This window comes from Lactuca virosa, chromosome 7, assembly GCF_052849685.1.
Source record: "Lactuca virosa cultivar CGN04683 chromosome 7, Lactuca_virosa_CGN04683_v6, whole genome shotgun sequence".
NCBI classification, from domain to species: Eukaryota; Viridiplantae; Streptophyta; class Magnoliopsida; order Asterales; family Asteraceae; genus Lactuca; species Lactuca virosa.
The window spans coordinates 176,461,669-176,479,413 of record NC_136432.1 but is presented as its reverse complement, the minus strand read 5'-3'; positions in this window follow the sequence as shown (position 1 = coordinate 176,479,413).

Below are 17,745 nucleotides of genomic sequence, written 5' to 3'. Positions count from 1 at the left end.
ATCACCCCATAATGTTTCACTTAATCTCGAAGATTCTTTAGACACTCCCATTCTCGCACGACAAACCTAGATAGATGTAACCACTCCATCATAAGCAGTCAACAGAGGAGTCAAGGAGGAACAAGAAGAGGTTCATGAGGAGTTTTTCCAAGGAAGGATCAGCTGAAGAAACCAATTGTCCTATGCGTCACACTAATAAATAATAACCTTAAATGACTTAGTGAGCTAGTGAATACACTACTCACACTATGTGTTAGGATTATTTCATTTTTCAGCTAGTATCAGTTTTTCAATTCACAGAAATTCATTCGAGGATACCCACTTCTAATTCATAAAGATTATTTATGGAGGCTTTGAAGATATAAGACTCCTTACATTGGAAGGAGGCCATGGAAGAAGAATTGAACTCACATGAAAATAACCAGACTTAGTCATTGGTCAAGTTACCGGCAGGGAAGAATGCACTGCAGAACAAGTTGGTGTTTCGGGTCAAAGATAAGATACATGGCAGCAAGAGACAATGATCGATTAGTGGTTAAAGGTTTCCACCATAAAATAAAAGTTAATTACAATGAGAACTTCTCTCCAGTGATGAAGATGACCCATCGGGTACGAGCATTAACCATAACTATCCATTCTAACTTTGCCACACAAATTAGAGCAGCTCAACTTGAGGCTCTAAAAGAAGAAAACATCAATAACATAGCTTTGCGAGGAATGGAAAACCAACTTATACCAAAAGATGACGGAACACGACACTTTATGAACCGAATTTGGACGCCTAAGTTCGGTGGAGTCAGGGACTTGGTCTTAGAAGAAGCCAACAAGTCCAGATATTCCGTACATCCAGGCTCTAACAAAATGTACTTAGATTTAAAAGTACATTATTGGTGGCCAAACATGAAGGCTGAAATTGCTAATTATGTGAGCAAATGCTTGACTTGTTCTAGAGTAAAGGCAGAACATCAAAAGCCTTCAGGTTTACTTCAACAACCGGAAATACCTGAATGGAAATGGGAGCAGATATCAATGGACTTCATCACTAAGTTACCCAAAACTCCTAGTGGGTTCGACACTATTTGGATAATAGTCGATAGATTGACTAAGTCCGCCCATTTCTTACCAATTAAGGAGAACGACAAGATGGAGAAGCTGACTAGAGTTTATCTTAAGGAAATTGTCAGAATGCATGGAGTTCCAAATTCTATTATTTCTGACCGAGATAATAGATTCACTTCACGATTTTGGCAATCTCTACAAAAATCCTTAGGAACACGTCTAGATATGAGTACAGCTTACCATCCACAGAAAAAGTATTATTTTTATATGGAGTCAAAACCTGTGAACTCACCAACTTTATGTTGACGTATTTTTAAAATGCATGTGTTTTCAGGAAGTTGATAACTATGATACAAGAAATGACGTTACACTGCCCGGTGTTTCCGCTGACAGCCGGGGTGTGACAGATTGGTATCAGAGCTATTAACTATAGTGAATTAGTACTTTCTTAGGAAAGCACGACTATAGTTTAGGGCTTACTCTGTTAGTTTTACGTATATCCCTTAGCCTACAATATAAAGTATTATTAAATTCTACTACTGAAGGACTACTTACGGGAGCGGTGACAGGATAGACATGTTGCTTGGGTTGCTGGATTTTAGAACGGCTATATGCTAAAATGATCCTGCCCACCGACTGTCCTGACTGGCCGGTGCCTTATCAGCTAGACCTTGAAGTAACAAACAATAATTGATAATACACGTGAATACAAAAAACACAAAGATACAGAGTTATGTATGAACTCAGTCCCACGATGAGAACACATGTATATAACCCAAAAATATAGAAAATCCAAACCCTCGATAAGAATTCAACGCAAGGTTTTAGGTCAAACTACTTAGTCGAGTTTTATTGTATATGGTACGAACCACAACTAAACGTAGACTGATCACCTATGTTAAATTATGGTCAGGCCGATGCACAACTAAACTTGGATACGGTGGTTGATAGACTAAACCACTTGAAGATTTTAGAAGATTCAAGATAGATCTCAGATCAGGATACCATCAACTCGGAGTACAAGAAGACGATGTTCCGAAGACAACATTTAGGACTCGGTATGGTCAATCTAAGTTCCTAGTTAAGCCTTTGGATTGACCAGCGCTCCAACAATGTTCATAGACCTCATAAATAGTGTTTGCAAACTGTACTTGGATAAATTCGTGATAGTAGTTATCGAGGATATACTGATATATTCACGAACGAAGGAAGAGCACGGTCAACACTTGCAAATAATCTTGGAACTACTAAGAAAAGAAAAGTTGTATGCCAAATTCTCGAATGTGAATTTTGGATTAGAGAAGTACAATTTTTAGGGCATGTGGTTCGCAACAAAAGGGATTCATGTCGAACCCTCCAAAGTTGAAGCAATCAAGAATTGGGAAGCACCGAAGAGGCCAATAGAAGTGCGTCAATTCTTAGGATTTGATGGCTATTTCGAAAGATTCATAGAGAATTTCTCCAAAATAGCCAAGCCACTTACAACACTAACCCAGAAGGATATGAAGTTCAACAGGGAAGACAAACAAGAAGCTGCTTTTCAGAAACTCAAGCAAATGTTGTGTAGTGCACCAATCCTATCCCTTCCAGATGGGACAGATGATTTCGTCATATACTGCGACGCATCAAATCAAGGATTGGGATGTGTGTTGATGCAAAGAGGAAAAGTTATCGCCTACGCATCACGACAACTTAAGGTGTCTGAGAATAATTACACTACCCATGATCTTGAATTGAGAGCTGTAGTTTTTGAACTAAAAATCTGGAGACATTACTTATACGGCACTAAGTGTACTATTTTTACCGACCAAAAAAGTCTCCAGCACATCTTCAACCAAAATATGAGACAACGAATATGGGTTGAATTGTTGAATGATTACAAATGTGAGATTCATTACCATCCTGGAAATGCAAACGTAGTAGCAGATGCCTTGAGCCGGAAAGAATATATTAAACCCCATCGGGTACGAGCATTAACCATAACTATCCATTCTAACTTTGCCACATAAATTAGAGCAGCTCAACTTGAGGCTCTAAAAGAAGAAAACATCAATAACGAAGCTTTGCGAGGAATGGAAAAGCAACTTATACCAAAAGATGACGGAACGCGACACTTTATGAACCGAATTTGGACGCCTAAGTTCGGTGGAGTCAGGGACTTGGTCTTAGAAGAAGACCACAAGTCCAGATATTCCGTACATCCAGGCTCTAACAAAATGTACTTAGATTTAAAAGTACATTATTTGTGGCCAAACATGAAGGCTGAAATTGCTAATTATGTGAGCAAGTGCTTGACTTGTTCTAGAGTAAAGGCCGACCATCAAAAGCCTTCAGGTTTACTTCAACAACCGGAAATACCTGAACGGAAATGGGAGCAGATATCAATGGACTTCATCACTAATTTACCCAAAACTCCTAGTGGGTTCGACACTATTTGGATAATAGTCGATAGATTGACTAAGTCCGCCCATTTCTTACCAATTAAGGAGAACGACAAGATGGAGAAGCTGACTAGAGTTTATCTTAAGTAAATTGTCAAATTGCATGGAGTTCCAAATTCTATTATTTCTGACCGAGATAGTAGATTCACTTCACGACTTTGGCAATATCTACAAAAATCCTTAGGAACACCTCTAGATATGAGTACAGCTTACCATCCACATACTGATGGTTAGAGTGAGAGAACCATTCAGACTTTAGAAGATATGCTCTGAGCATGTGCTATTGACTTTGGAAATGCATGGGATACTTATTTACCGTTAATTGAGTTTTCCTACAACAATAGTCATCACACCAACATCAAGATTGCACCGTTTGAGGCTCTTTATGGACGAAACTGTCGTTCCCCAATATATTGGGCAGAAGTTGGAGATACGCAAACGGCTAGAGAATGTACAGGCGATACCTTATGCACTGGACCAAAAATAATCCACGAGGAAACTCAAAAGATCATGCAAATTAAGAATCGATTAAAGGCAACACGTGATCGTCAGAAGAGTTATGCTGACGTAAAACGTAAGCCTTTGGAATTCCAAGTTCGAGATAGAGTAATGTTGAAGGTCTCTCCTTGGAAAGGCATGATTCGATTCGGGAAACAAGGCAAACTAAACCCGCGATATATAGAACCTTTTGAAATTCTAGCAAGAATTGGTTCTGTCGCATATCAACTTAAGTTACATCAAGAGCTAAGCAATATCCACAATGTTTTCCCCAACTAATTAACAGTTCCTCGTACACAAGATAAATTTCGGGATGAAATTGTTCTAACGGGGGGAGAATGTAACACCAGTCAAAATAGGTCAATAACAATCACATGTGATTATGCCAATCATGTAATGTGATTTTGTTAAACTAGTAAAGTGACAAACTTACTAGGTAATTCATGATAAATTCTAATACAAGTATGAACTTTTATGATACAACTCAAAGTATACGTCCATACGATTCAAAAAATATAGAGAATGTCTAAATCTGACTTCGCGTGAAGAAGTTATTATAAACCGAACACTATAAATCTCTATAATAAGAGGAATTTAAAACAGACTTAGAATTAGCTATTGGTGTCTAAAAGAGAATTTTAGTGCTCGTAAATACCTACGCGTGGATATAAAGAACGTCAAAAACGGAGTTCGTATGCCAAAGTTACGACCTTCCGAAGATACAGCTGTCAGAAACCCTAATCTGACTGGACTCACGACGTGAGCATAAAAACTCACGACGTGAGGAGTCAAAACGCCACATTTCGAAGCTAGAAGTCTACGGAACGATAACCCAAAAGCACACGACGTGAGCACGGTTTTCTCAAGACGTGAGGATGCTACAGGACACTATTCGAGGCTAGAAAACACGCGTTAAGGCTACGGGATGACTCTTGCCATAACTCACGGCGTGAACCTATAATTCTCACATCGTGAGGGTCAAAAATAAGCCTATAAATAGCCATTGCGACCCCAAGGCTTAGTAGACCTAAAGTCTCTTCTTTCTCTTTCGTTTGCTAGAGCCGTTTCGCTTCCCGAGCCCGACGATCGTGAACCGTTGACTGTTTTCAGTTAGATTCTGTCAAAGCGCGATATTAAAGTGAGTTTCACGGCCCCACTTTCTAATATTTTCGGGGAAAATTCATGCTAAATATTGTATATACGTTACTATTATGTCTATATGATAGTATATTAGTATCAACGTAGATAGTTATATTAACCGGGATATAGTTATTCTATATATACTATTTTGAATATATACAACTATTATCAACTTGTTATCATGCTCTTGTATTAATGTAGATCTTGAGTTATACTTAGGATTTTATATATATGTTGTGTGTGATATAGTTCTGAAGTTATATCCGGGAGTTCTATATGTTAAAAAGTATGTTTCTATTATTGGTCTTATGTCAAGATAAAACTTGGTATGCTATATGTTGTTATTGTTGGTTTTATGACAAGTTAAAACTTGGTATGTTATATATTGTTATTGTTGGTTTTATGTTAAGATAAAACCTGATTTTTCCTCAAGTTATAGTTGTTGTACTGCCTAAAGTAATATGAACTTAGGAGTAATGTTTAAAGGCATAGTCTAATAACTTAGGGTTTTAGACATGGAAATGCTTTTGTTGTTAGCGCTATAGGAAGCCGTCGGAGTCTACATGAGTAATTGTATTCATCAAATAAGATTGGGGATCTTAGCGGAAATCCTCTGAACTATAACCGTTAATCCCGTGTGAGCGAGGAAGTCGTGTATAATTAGTATACGGGTTGACAACCCCACTTGTGATTGCTAGCTACAGTCAACCATAAGCGAGAGACGAACTATCCTTTTACTTGTTATTGTTCTGGCGTCGATGAAGCGTGCGGTGTTGTTTCTCATGGAAATCATGAGTGTGTTGTTTCTCATGGAAATCATGAGTGTGTTTTATCAGAGGTATTATGTCAAAGCAGCGGTTACAGGCTCATGGTAGCAAAATTTAGAAGCATTATACTTTGTCGATATACAAGTATAAATGTTAAGTATAAGTTTCCCAAGGACTTATACTCTAAGTATAAAAATCGGGTAGGTATATAACTTGTATATTAAGTAGACCACTATACCTTTTCTACTTACTCGTATAGAATTGAAATAGATTTATACGTAGCGGTTTTACTCGTATAGAATTGAAATAGATTTATACGTAGCGGTTTTACTCGTATAGAATTGAAATAAGATTTAGACGTAGCAACTTAGTTTGTATGGAATTACAAACATTTATATTTATAATATATAAGACTTATAGGTATATACTTATTTGGTAAGTAAACCATTATACCTAGGACATATATACTAAATGTTTGAGGGTCAAAATGATACTTTCAAAACTAAACTTTTGAACTCAGAAAAAGTATTATTTTTATATGGAGTCAAAACCTGTGAACTCACCAACTTTATGTTGACGTATTTTTAAAATGCATGTGTTTTTAGGAAGTTGATAACTATGATACAAGAAATGACGTTACACTGCCCGGTGTTTCCGCTGACGGCCGGGGTGTGACAGATTGGTATCAGAGCTATTAACTATAGTGAATTAGTACTTTCTTAGGAAAGCACGACTATAGTTTAGGGCTTACTCTGTTAGTTTTAGGTATATCCCTTAGCCTACAATATAAAGTATTATTAAATTCTACTACTGAAGGACTACTTACGGGAGCAGTGACAGGATAGACATGTTGCTTGTTTTGCTGGATTTCAGAACGGCTATATGCTAAAATGATCCTGCCCACCAACTGTCCTGACTGGCCGGTGCCTTATCAGCTAGACCTTGAAGTAACAAACAATAATTGATAATACACGTGAATACAACAAACACAAAGATATAGAGTTATGTATGAACTCAGTCCCACGATGAGAACACATGTATATAACCCAAAAATATAGAAAACCCAAACCCTCGATAAGAATTCAACGCAAGGTTTTAGGTCAAACTACTTAGTCGAGTTTTATTGTATATGGTACGAACCACAACTAAACGTAGACTGATCACCTATGTTAAATTATGGTCAGGCCGATGCACAACTAAACTTGGATACGGTGGTTGATAGACTAAACCACTTGAAGATTATAGAAGATTCAAGATAGATCTCGGATCAGGATACCATCAACTCGGAGTACAAGAAGACGATGTTCCGAAGACAACATTTAGGACTCGGTATGGTCAATCTAAGGTCCTAGTTAAGCCTTTGGATTAACCAGCGCTCTAACAATGTTCATAGACCTCATAAATAGTGTTTGCAAACCGTACTTGGATAAATTTGTGATAGTAGTTATCGATGATATACTGATATATTCACAAACGAAGGAAGAACACGGTCAACACTTGCAAATAATCTTTGAACTACTAAGAAAAGAAAAGTTGTATGCCAAATTCTCAAATGTGAATTTTGGATTAGAGAAGTACATGTGACATCCCCATTTTCACGGCCAGAAAAGACCGATTTTGTTTATGCTTTATAAAAATCAGAGTACTTCTTTTAATAAAAATCTTGCGGAATTTGTTCCCAGAAAAACATGATAAATACGTTATCAAAGCATTTCCGAATAAATGTATTTTTATTCATTTGAAAACATTTGGGATGTCATCGTTAATACAGAAACATAAGCATAAACAGAACTTACATTCATTTACACTAGTGATCTACATCTCTTTTAAATCTCTCTGTGTAATGTAACTTCATATCGACACCTGTGATACAAATAAACTGAGTGGGTCAGGTTGGGAAACCTGGTGAGTACATAGGGTTTTCAACCCACAATAAATAATTATTATGTTTAAACATCGAACAATCAACCTAATTACCCATCCCCATTATCTTCTTTACTCTTAAGGATCTACCCTAAGAATCAATTATTCCTCGTTCATTCATTCCTAACGATCATCCTAAGGAATCGGCACGAAGTCCATCGTTGTCAATGACACACCTGTCAAGCACAGCTGCTAGTTCTATCACTTAGGCGCAGCTGCCAGAATTATGACATTCTATGTGAGGCGCAGCTACCAGTATTTTCCTTCGAGCACAGCTGCTAGGGTTATCTCGTTTATTGACAGTATCGTTTTCGAGAGTCCACTCGCAATACATGTCAATGGCTTTTTAGAGTACACCGGTGAACACATCGTTCACAACACCTACAGGTTGCGAGCCTGCCAGTGTTCCACTGGACTGTCTAGAATAGTCTGTGGTTGTCATCCATACTCTGCTAGATGACGGGGCCATCATTTGGGAAAGGCTTCTCACATCGTCCACCTCTCACACTCACCTTGTGGTCTATAACACCTCTCAACTCATCATCCAACTCATATTCCATCTATTACATCTACCCATGTTTTACCCAACATATTCTCGTAGATATATATATACAGTTTAAATCATTTAAAACATGTATAAAATCATTCATCCAGCATAGATAGCAAGTATACAGATAATATGCACACATAGCACGTAATTTATTTAAAATACTTCATATCTATGTAAGATGAAAGTAACTATGCACTCACTTGAAAAGGTGGTGATTCCGAACTCAGACAGCGATTCGCTTCTTAAAAATAATTTCCTTCGACAAAACCTAGTATTATTACCACTAGAGTTTAGTATATTATTAGCCGAGACTAATTAATAGTCTAGCTATTATTACTATTATATAAGCGTTAAAAAATACTTATATAACCCATAATAATAGCCCAATTACTTATTATAAGTTCCTAATAACGTTACTATAATTAAATAAAAGCTATATTAAAAATAGCGTAGGTGTAGCTTACTTACAGCGGGTTTTATAGAAAACCGGGCTTTGCTTGGAGCAGCGTTCCCGAGCCAAAAATCTCTTCTTCTCGGAGCCGTCGAGCACTCGGGGGCTTCCGCCTCGTGCTAGGGAGGTTCCCTAGGCTTTTTGGGGGGTTTCGGGGCTAGAGAGAGGTTCTAGAGAGAGAGTAAAGAGAAGAAAGAATGGGAAAGGTGTGAAGAAAATGAGGGTGGGAGAGGTTCTATTTATAGGGTGAAAAATGGCTGAACTTGGTGCTACATGTCACCATCTAGTGGCAAGACTTGGGGAGAAAGCAATGGCCAAGATTGTGCCACATCACCCATTTTCGTATAGCACACTTCCGACTTCTAAAATCTGTAACTTTCACATACGACCTCTGTTTTTGACGTTCTTTATATCCACGCGTAGGTAAAAATAAGATCTACAACTTTCATTTTGACGTCGTCAGCTAATTCTCGACCAATCTTAAATTTAATAGTACGAGGAGATTATATTGTTAAATGTCCACGTAAAATTCATAACTTTTACATACGGACTCTGTTTTCATCTGTCTTTTTACCGTTGAGTTCCTATTAATGAGATCTTCAATTCTCATTTAGTTCGCATAGGCCAAAAACCTCTCGATCTAAAATTCGAGTTTCGGTTGTGCACTGTTAAGCCAAAACTTCGAAAAATCATAACTTCCTCATACGAAGTCAGGTTTGGGCTTTTTTTTATGGACGCTCTCGGTTTAACGTTTTCTACGACTTTCGTTTAGATCGTTAAGGCTAAAAGTCGCTCTATCGTAAATTCACTATTTACGTCTCCCAGTTGTCGTGCCGGTTCTGCCGTAAAACTTCGACGGGTCATAACTTCTTCGTTATAACTCGGATTTCGGCGTTCTTTATATGTACCGAAACCTTGAGACATATTCTACAACTTGGTTAAGATTATTTATTCTAAATAATCTTTTGTCAAAAAGTCATTTTCGACCCCTATTATCTCTAAATTGACTAGCCCGGATCTACGGGCGTTACAATTATCTCCCCCTTAGGATGATTACGTCCCGGAATCATCAACGAAACAGGGCTCACATGATGACTCCATACGTTATCTCTTCATCCTAAGTCATAACTTTGATGTTTCTTCGAACGAGTATCTAACTCTTAGACTCCTTGACTACACGCGGTGCTCGATTTTGCATATGCTCTCTATCTCATGTTAGACTTCCAATCATGATCTTCATGTCACGATCTCGATCTTTATTGGAGACTCCTTATTTAACAAGCTTGAGATAAGTTTCTTCCTTCGATTATCATAATAGACCGATAGGTCATGTTCTAATGACCTCTCATCGTATGTTGCAATGCTTAGACTCAGGTCTTTTAGAGTCAAATTCCGGAACAGACTATACCTTCCTTCATGTTCTTATCACATCTTAAAAGGTAGCATTTCTAGCTACAAGCAACTGTCGTAATACCTGTACTGATCGCTTTGATTATCTTTCATTTCAATCTTCCGGCTTAAGTCAGATGCTACATCGAACTTGGTTCTATGAACCTCGTAACATACTCATCATAGTCGGACTCGATTTGATATGAACACTAGGGTCGGAATAACAATCATCTTCTTAGTAATTACCGAAACAATGGTAATGACATACATGAACAAAACGGAATCAACTACTAGCTTCTCGCTAACCTTGTGACTTTCCCTGATCCAAGCGTGAGTCATGTGCTTCCGGTAGTATATGCATCTACTACCTTTCACACCTACTCATACTCGTCCCAAGTATTGTCTCGCAGTCCCCAAGTCACCATACAAGAAAATCACATAACAGTTTAACACACCAGATAACAAAACGAAGGCTTTATTATTTCTTGAAACTATTACATAGGTGTTCGAGTTCACCTTATACTATGCCTCTAACAGGTTACATTATACGATACTATCCCTTGGTTACTTCATAACTCGATCTTTGGATATTAAGCCTTCACTCCTGAATCCTTGCATTGTTATCTGCTTCGTCAAGGATCATTTGAAATGCTCTCGCCTTTGACTTTGGCGGCACATTTCGCTTTGTAGCCCCTTCTCTCTTTGGGCAGTCTTGCTTGAAGTGACCTTCCTCGTTACATGCGTAACATACCCTTTTGTTGAATGTACACTCGTTGGCGTAATGCCCATGCTTTCCACACTTGAAACAAGTCACCTTCTCACCGCATGTTCCAGAGTGTTTCTTTTTGCACTTCTCGGACCATCTTGCTTCACTTCCTCTTCCTCCTCCAGACTTCAGGAATTTGGTCTCCTTGTTGGACCTTGAAGATCCTTCAAACTTCCTCTTCTCGCCAACTTCAGCTTTCTCCAGACCCTTTTCCCTAATATGAGTTTCAACATTCCTGGCTGCCCAGATGGCGGCTTTCAAAGTGGTTGCTTGCTTGACCATTGGACCAAAGTCCGCTAGTAATCCATGGGCAAACTTGTTGACCTTGGAGAGCTCAGTTGGAACTAGGTAAGGAACAAGCTTCATCTTCTCTGTAAAACTTGCAGCATACTCAGTGACACTCATCCTTCCCTTCTTCAGATTTTGAAACTCATTGTTGATCTCTAGGAGATCCTGCTCAGAGCAGTACTGCATTTTCAGTTGCACCACGAAATCTTCCCAATACATCTATCTTGCTTCTCCCTTGGGCATCGTGTTAGCTAGTAGCTTCCACCAGCTCAGTACTCCAGACTTTAACAGAGGGATCGTGAGAGCGGTCTTCTGTTTGTTGCTACACTCGCAACTCTCAAACATTGTCTCCATCTCGGAGATCCAGTCCATAACTTCCACCGGTGTTGGGCTTCCAGAAAGACTTGGGGGTTTTGATGCCATGAAATCCTTGTACTTGCATCCACGTCCGTCATTTCCTCCATCCTGATTGTTTCGTCTAACTATCGGTGGGTCGGCTCGACCAACCGTCCCATAATAGTTCCCTCCATCTGACTGCCCATCACTGAGCTCGGGCTGTTCAATAGGCACCGTAAGTTCCTCTCGATTTTGTTGAAGTAAACGCCTTGTTTCCTCCATTTGACGATCCAACATCATTTGGATCATCGCTTGTACTCCAGCCATGGTTATTGGCTCAGCAGCGGCTACCACAACCGGTATTTGCTCAATCACTGGCGGTTGGTTTCTGTTCCCATTAGCATTCCCGGCTCCACTGCGGGTTCTTGCCATTTTGATCTATAAATCGAATAAGGTGAATCTAGATCTTTATTTAGGATAGTCGTTTAAATCGTCCTTATCACTCTTAAGTGTTTACATGTTAGTTCTAATATCGAAGTCGTACGTTTAGAATCCTAAACACATAAGGTTTCCAGATCCGGTCGGCAACAGACCATAGATCCGAACAAATAACAACATATGAGGCATAAATCATTTAGCACATAAAGCATATTAGGCATACTTTCCTAAATAAGCTAGTGCTCACATCTCACAATCATCGCTTAGCATTCTAAGTTTAAGTCTAGAAATAAATCCATATTCCTAGTTCGCTTGAACTACTGCTCTGATACCAACTGTGATATCTCCATTTTCACGGCCAGAAAAGACCGATTTTGTTTATGCTTTATAAAAATCAGAGTACTTCTTTTAATAAAAATCTTGCGGAATTTGTTCCCAGAAAAACATGATAAATACGTTATCAAAGCATTTCCGAATAAATGTATTTTTATTCATTTTAAAACATTTGGGATGTCATCGTTAATACAGAAACATAAGCATAAACAGAACTTACATTCATTTACACTAGTGATCTACATCTCTTTTAAATCTCTCAGTGTAATGTAACTTCATATCGACACCTGTGATACAAATAAACTGAGTGGTTCAGGTTGAGAAACCTGGTGAGTACATAGGGTTTTCAACCCACAATAAATAATTATTATGTTTAAACATCGAACAATCAACCCAATTACTCATCCCCATTATCTTCTTTACTCTTAAGGATCTACCCTAAGAATCAATTATTCCTCGTTCATTCATTCCTAAGGATCATCCTAAGGAATCGGCACGAAGTCCATCGTTGTCAATGACACACCTGTCAAGCACAGCTGCTAGTTCTATCACTTAGGCGCAGCTGCCAGAATTATGACATTCTATGTGAGGCGCAGCTACCAGTATTGTCCTTCGAGCACAGCTACTAGGGTTATCTCGTTTATTGACAGCATCGTTTTAGAGAGTCCACTCGCAATACATGTCAATGGCTTTTTAGAGTACACCGGTGAACACATCGTTCACAACACCTACAGGTTGCGAGCCTGCCAGTGTTCCACTGGACTGTCTAGAATAGTCCGTGGTTGTCATCCATACTCTGCTAGATGACGGGGCCATCATTTGGGAAAGGCTTCTCACATCGTCCACCTCTCACACTCACCTCGTGGTCTATAACACCTCTCAACTCATCATCCAACTCATATTCCATCTATTACATCTACCCATGTTTTACCCTACATATTCTCGTAGATATATATATATATATATATATATATATATATATATATATATATATATATATATATATATATATATATATATATATATATATATATATATATATATATACAGTTTAAATCATTTAAAACATGTATAAAATCGTTCATCCAGCATAGATAGCAAGTATACAGATAATATGCACACATAGCACGTAATTTATTTAAAATACTTCATATCTATGTGTAAGATGAAAGTAACTATGCACTCACTTGAAAAGGTGGTGATTCCGAACTCAGACAGCGCTTCGCTTCTTAAAAATAATTTCCTTCGACAAAACCTAGTATTATTACCACTAGAGTTTAGTATATTATTCGCCGAGACTAATTAATAGTCTAGCTATTATTACTATTATATAAGCGTTAAAAAATACTTATATAACCCATAATAATAGCCCAATTACTTATTATAAGTTCCTAATAACATTACTATAATTAAAAAAAAAGCTATATTAAAAATAGCGTAGGTGCAGCTCACTTACAGCGGGTTTTATAGAAAACCGGTCTTTGCTTGGAGCAGCGTTCCCGAGCCGAAAAGCTCTTCTTCTCGAAGCCGTCGAGCACTCCGGGGCTTCCGCCTCGTGCTAGGGAGGTTCCCTAGGCTTTTCGGGGGGTTTCGGGGCTAGAGAGAGGTTCTAGAGAGAGAGAGTAAAGAGAAGAAAGAATGGGAAAGGTGTGAAGAAAATGAGAGTGGGAGAGGTTCTATTTATAGGGTGAAAAATGGCTGAACTTGGTGCCACATGTCACCATCTAGTGGCAAGACTTGGGGAGAAAGCAATAGTCAAGATTGTGCCACATCACCCATTTTCGTACAGCACACTTCCGACTTCTAAAATCTGTAACTTTCACATACGGCCTCTGTTTTTGACGTTCTTTATATCCACGCGTAGGTAAAAATAAGATCTACAACTTTCATTTTGACGCCGTCGGCTAATTATCGACCGATCTTAAATTTAACAGTACGAGGAGATTATAATGTTAAATGTCCGCGTAAAATTCATAACTTCTACATACGGACTCTGTTTTCATCTGTCTTTTTACCGTTGAGTTCCTATTAATGAGATCTTCAATTCTCATTTAGGTCGCGTAGGCCGAAAACCGCTCGATCTAAAATTCGAGTTTCGGGCTGTGCACTGTTAAGCCAAAACTTCGAAAAATCATAACTTCCTCATACGAAGTCAGATTTGGGCGTTCTTTTTATAGACGCTATCGGTTTAACATTTTCTATGACTTTCGTTTAGATCCCTAAGGCTAAAAGTCGCTCTATCGTAAATTCACTATTTACGTCTCCCGGTGTCGTGCCGGTTCTGCCGTAAAACTTCGACGGGTCATAACTTCTTTGTTATAACTCGGATTTCGGCGTTCTTTATATGTACGGAAACCTTGAGACATATTCTACAACTTGGTTAAGATTATTTATTCTAAATAATCTTTTGTCGAAAAGTCGTTTTCGACCCCTATTATCTCTAAATTGACTAGCCCGGATCTACGGGCGTTACAGTACAATTTTTAGGGCATGTGGTTCGCAACAAAAGGGATTCATATCGAACCCTCCAATAGAAGTGAGTCAATTCTTAGGACTTGATGGCTATTTCGAAAGATTCATAGAGAATTTCTCCAAAATAGCCAAGCCACTTACAACACTAACCCAGAAGGATATGAAGTTCAACAGGGAAGACAAACAAAAAGCGGGTTTTCAGAAACTAAAGCAAATGTTGTGTAGTGCACCAATCCTATCCCTTCCAGATGGGACAGATGATTTCGTCATATACTGCGACGCATCAAATCAAGGATTGGGATGTGTGTTGATGCAAAGAGGAAAAGTTATCGCCTACGCATCACGATAACTTAAGGTGTATGAGAATAATTACACTACCCATGATATTGAATTGAGAGCTGTAGTTTTTGCACTAAAAATCTGGAGACATTACTTATACGGCACTAAGTGTACTATTTTTACCGACCAAAAGAGTCTCCAGCACATCTTCAACCAAAATATGAGACAACGAAGATGGGTTGAATTGTTGAATGATTACAAATGTGAGATTCGTTATCATCCCGGAAAGGCAAACGTAGTAGCAGATGCCTTGAGCCGGAAAGAATATATTAAACCCCATCGGGTATGAGCATTAACCATAACTATCCATTCTAACTTTGCCACACAAATTAGAGCAGCTCAACTTGAGGCTCTAAAAGAAGAAAACATCAATAACGAAGCTTTGCGAGGAATGGAAAAGCAACTTATACCAAAAGATGACGGAACGCGACACTTTATGAACCGAATTTGGACGCCTAAGTTCGGTGGAGTCAGGGACTTGGTCTTAGAAGAAGACCACAAGTCCAGATATTCCGTACATCCAGGCTCTAACAAAATGTACTTAGATTTAAAAGTACACTATTTGTGGCCAAACATGAAGGCTGAAATTGCTAATTATGTGAGCAAATGCTTGACTTGTTCTAGAGTAAAGGCAGAACACCAAAAGCCTTCGGGTTTACTTCAACAACCGGAAATACCTGAATGGAAATGGGAACAGATATCAATGGACTTCATCACTAATTTACCCAAAACTCCTAGTGGGTTCGACACTATTTGGATAATAGTCGATAGATTGACTAAGTCCGCCCATTTCTTACCAATTAAGGAGAACGACAAGATGGAGAAGCTGACTAGAGTTTATCTTAAGTAAATTGTCAAATTGCATGGAGTTCCAAATTCTATTATTTCTGACCGAGATAGTAGATTCACTTCACGATTTTGGCAATCTCTACAAAAATCCTTAGGAACACGTCTAGATATGAGTACAGCTTACCATCCACAAACTGATGGTTAGAGTGAGAGAACCATTCACACTTTAGAAGATATGCTCCGAGCCTGTGTTATTGACTTTGGAAATGCATGGGATACTCATTTACCGTTAATTAAGTTTTCCTACAACAATAGTCATCACACCAACATCAAGACTGCACCGTTTGAGGCTCTTTATGGACGAAACTTTCGTTCCCCAATATATTGGGCAGAAGTTGGAGATACGCAAACGGCTAGAGAATGTACAGGCGATACCTTATGCACTGGACCAAAAATAATCCACGAGGCAACTCAAAAGATCATGCAAATTAAGAATCGATTAAAGGCAACACGCGTTCGTCAGAAGAGTTATGTTGACGTACGACGTAAGCCTTTGGAATTCCAAGTTCGAGATAGAGTAATGTTGAAGGTCTCTCCTTGGAAAGGCATGATTCAATTCGGGAAACGAGGCAAACTAAACCCGCGATATATAGAACCTTTTGAAATTCTAGCAAGAATTGGTTCTGTCGCATATCAACTTAAGTTACATCAAGAGCTAAGCAATATCCACAATGTTTTCCCCAACTAATTAACAGTTCCTCGTACACAAGATAACTTTCGGGACGAAATTGTTCTAACGGGGGGAGAATGTAACACCAGTCAAAATAGGTCAATAACAATCACATGTGATTATGCCAATCATGTAATGTGATTTTGTTAAACTAGTAAAGTGACAAACTTACTAGGTAATTCGTGATAAATTCTAATACAAGTATGAACTTTTATGATACAACTCAAAGTATACGTCCATACGATTCAAAAAAATATAGAGAACGTCTAAATCTGACTTCGCGTGAAGAAGTTATGATAAACCGAACACTATAAATCTCTATAATAAGAGGAATTTAAAACAGACTTAGAATTAGCTATTGGTGTCTAAAAGAGAATTTTAGTGCTCGTAAATACCTACGCGTGGATATAAAGAACGTCAAAAACGGAGTTCGTATGCAAAAGTTACGACATTCCAAAGATACAGCTGTCAGAAACCCTAATCTGACTGGACTCACGACGTGAGCATAAAAACTCACGACGTGAGGAGTCAAAACGCCACATTTCGAAGCTAGAAGTCTACGGAACGATAACCCAAAAGCACACGACGTGAGCACGGTTTTCTCAAGACATGAGGACGCTACATGACACTATTCGAGGCTAGAAAACACACGTTAAGGCTACGGGATGACTCTTGCCATAACTCACGACGTGAACCTATCATTCTCACGTCGTGAGGGTCAAAAATCAGCCTATAAATAGCCATTTCGACCCCAAGGCTTAGTAGACCTAAAGTCTCATCTTTCTCTTTCGTTTGCTAGAGCCGTTTCGCTTCCCGAGCCCGACGATCGTGAACCGTTGACTGTTTTCAGTTAGATTCTGTCAAAGCGCGATATTAAAGTGAGTTTCACGGCCCCACTTTCTAATATTTTCGGGGAAAATTCATGCTAAATATTGTATATACGTTACTATTATGTCTATATGATAGTATATTAGTATCAACGTAGATAGTTATATTAACCGGGATATAGTTATTCTATATATAATATTTTGAATAT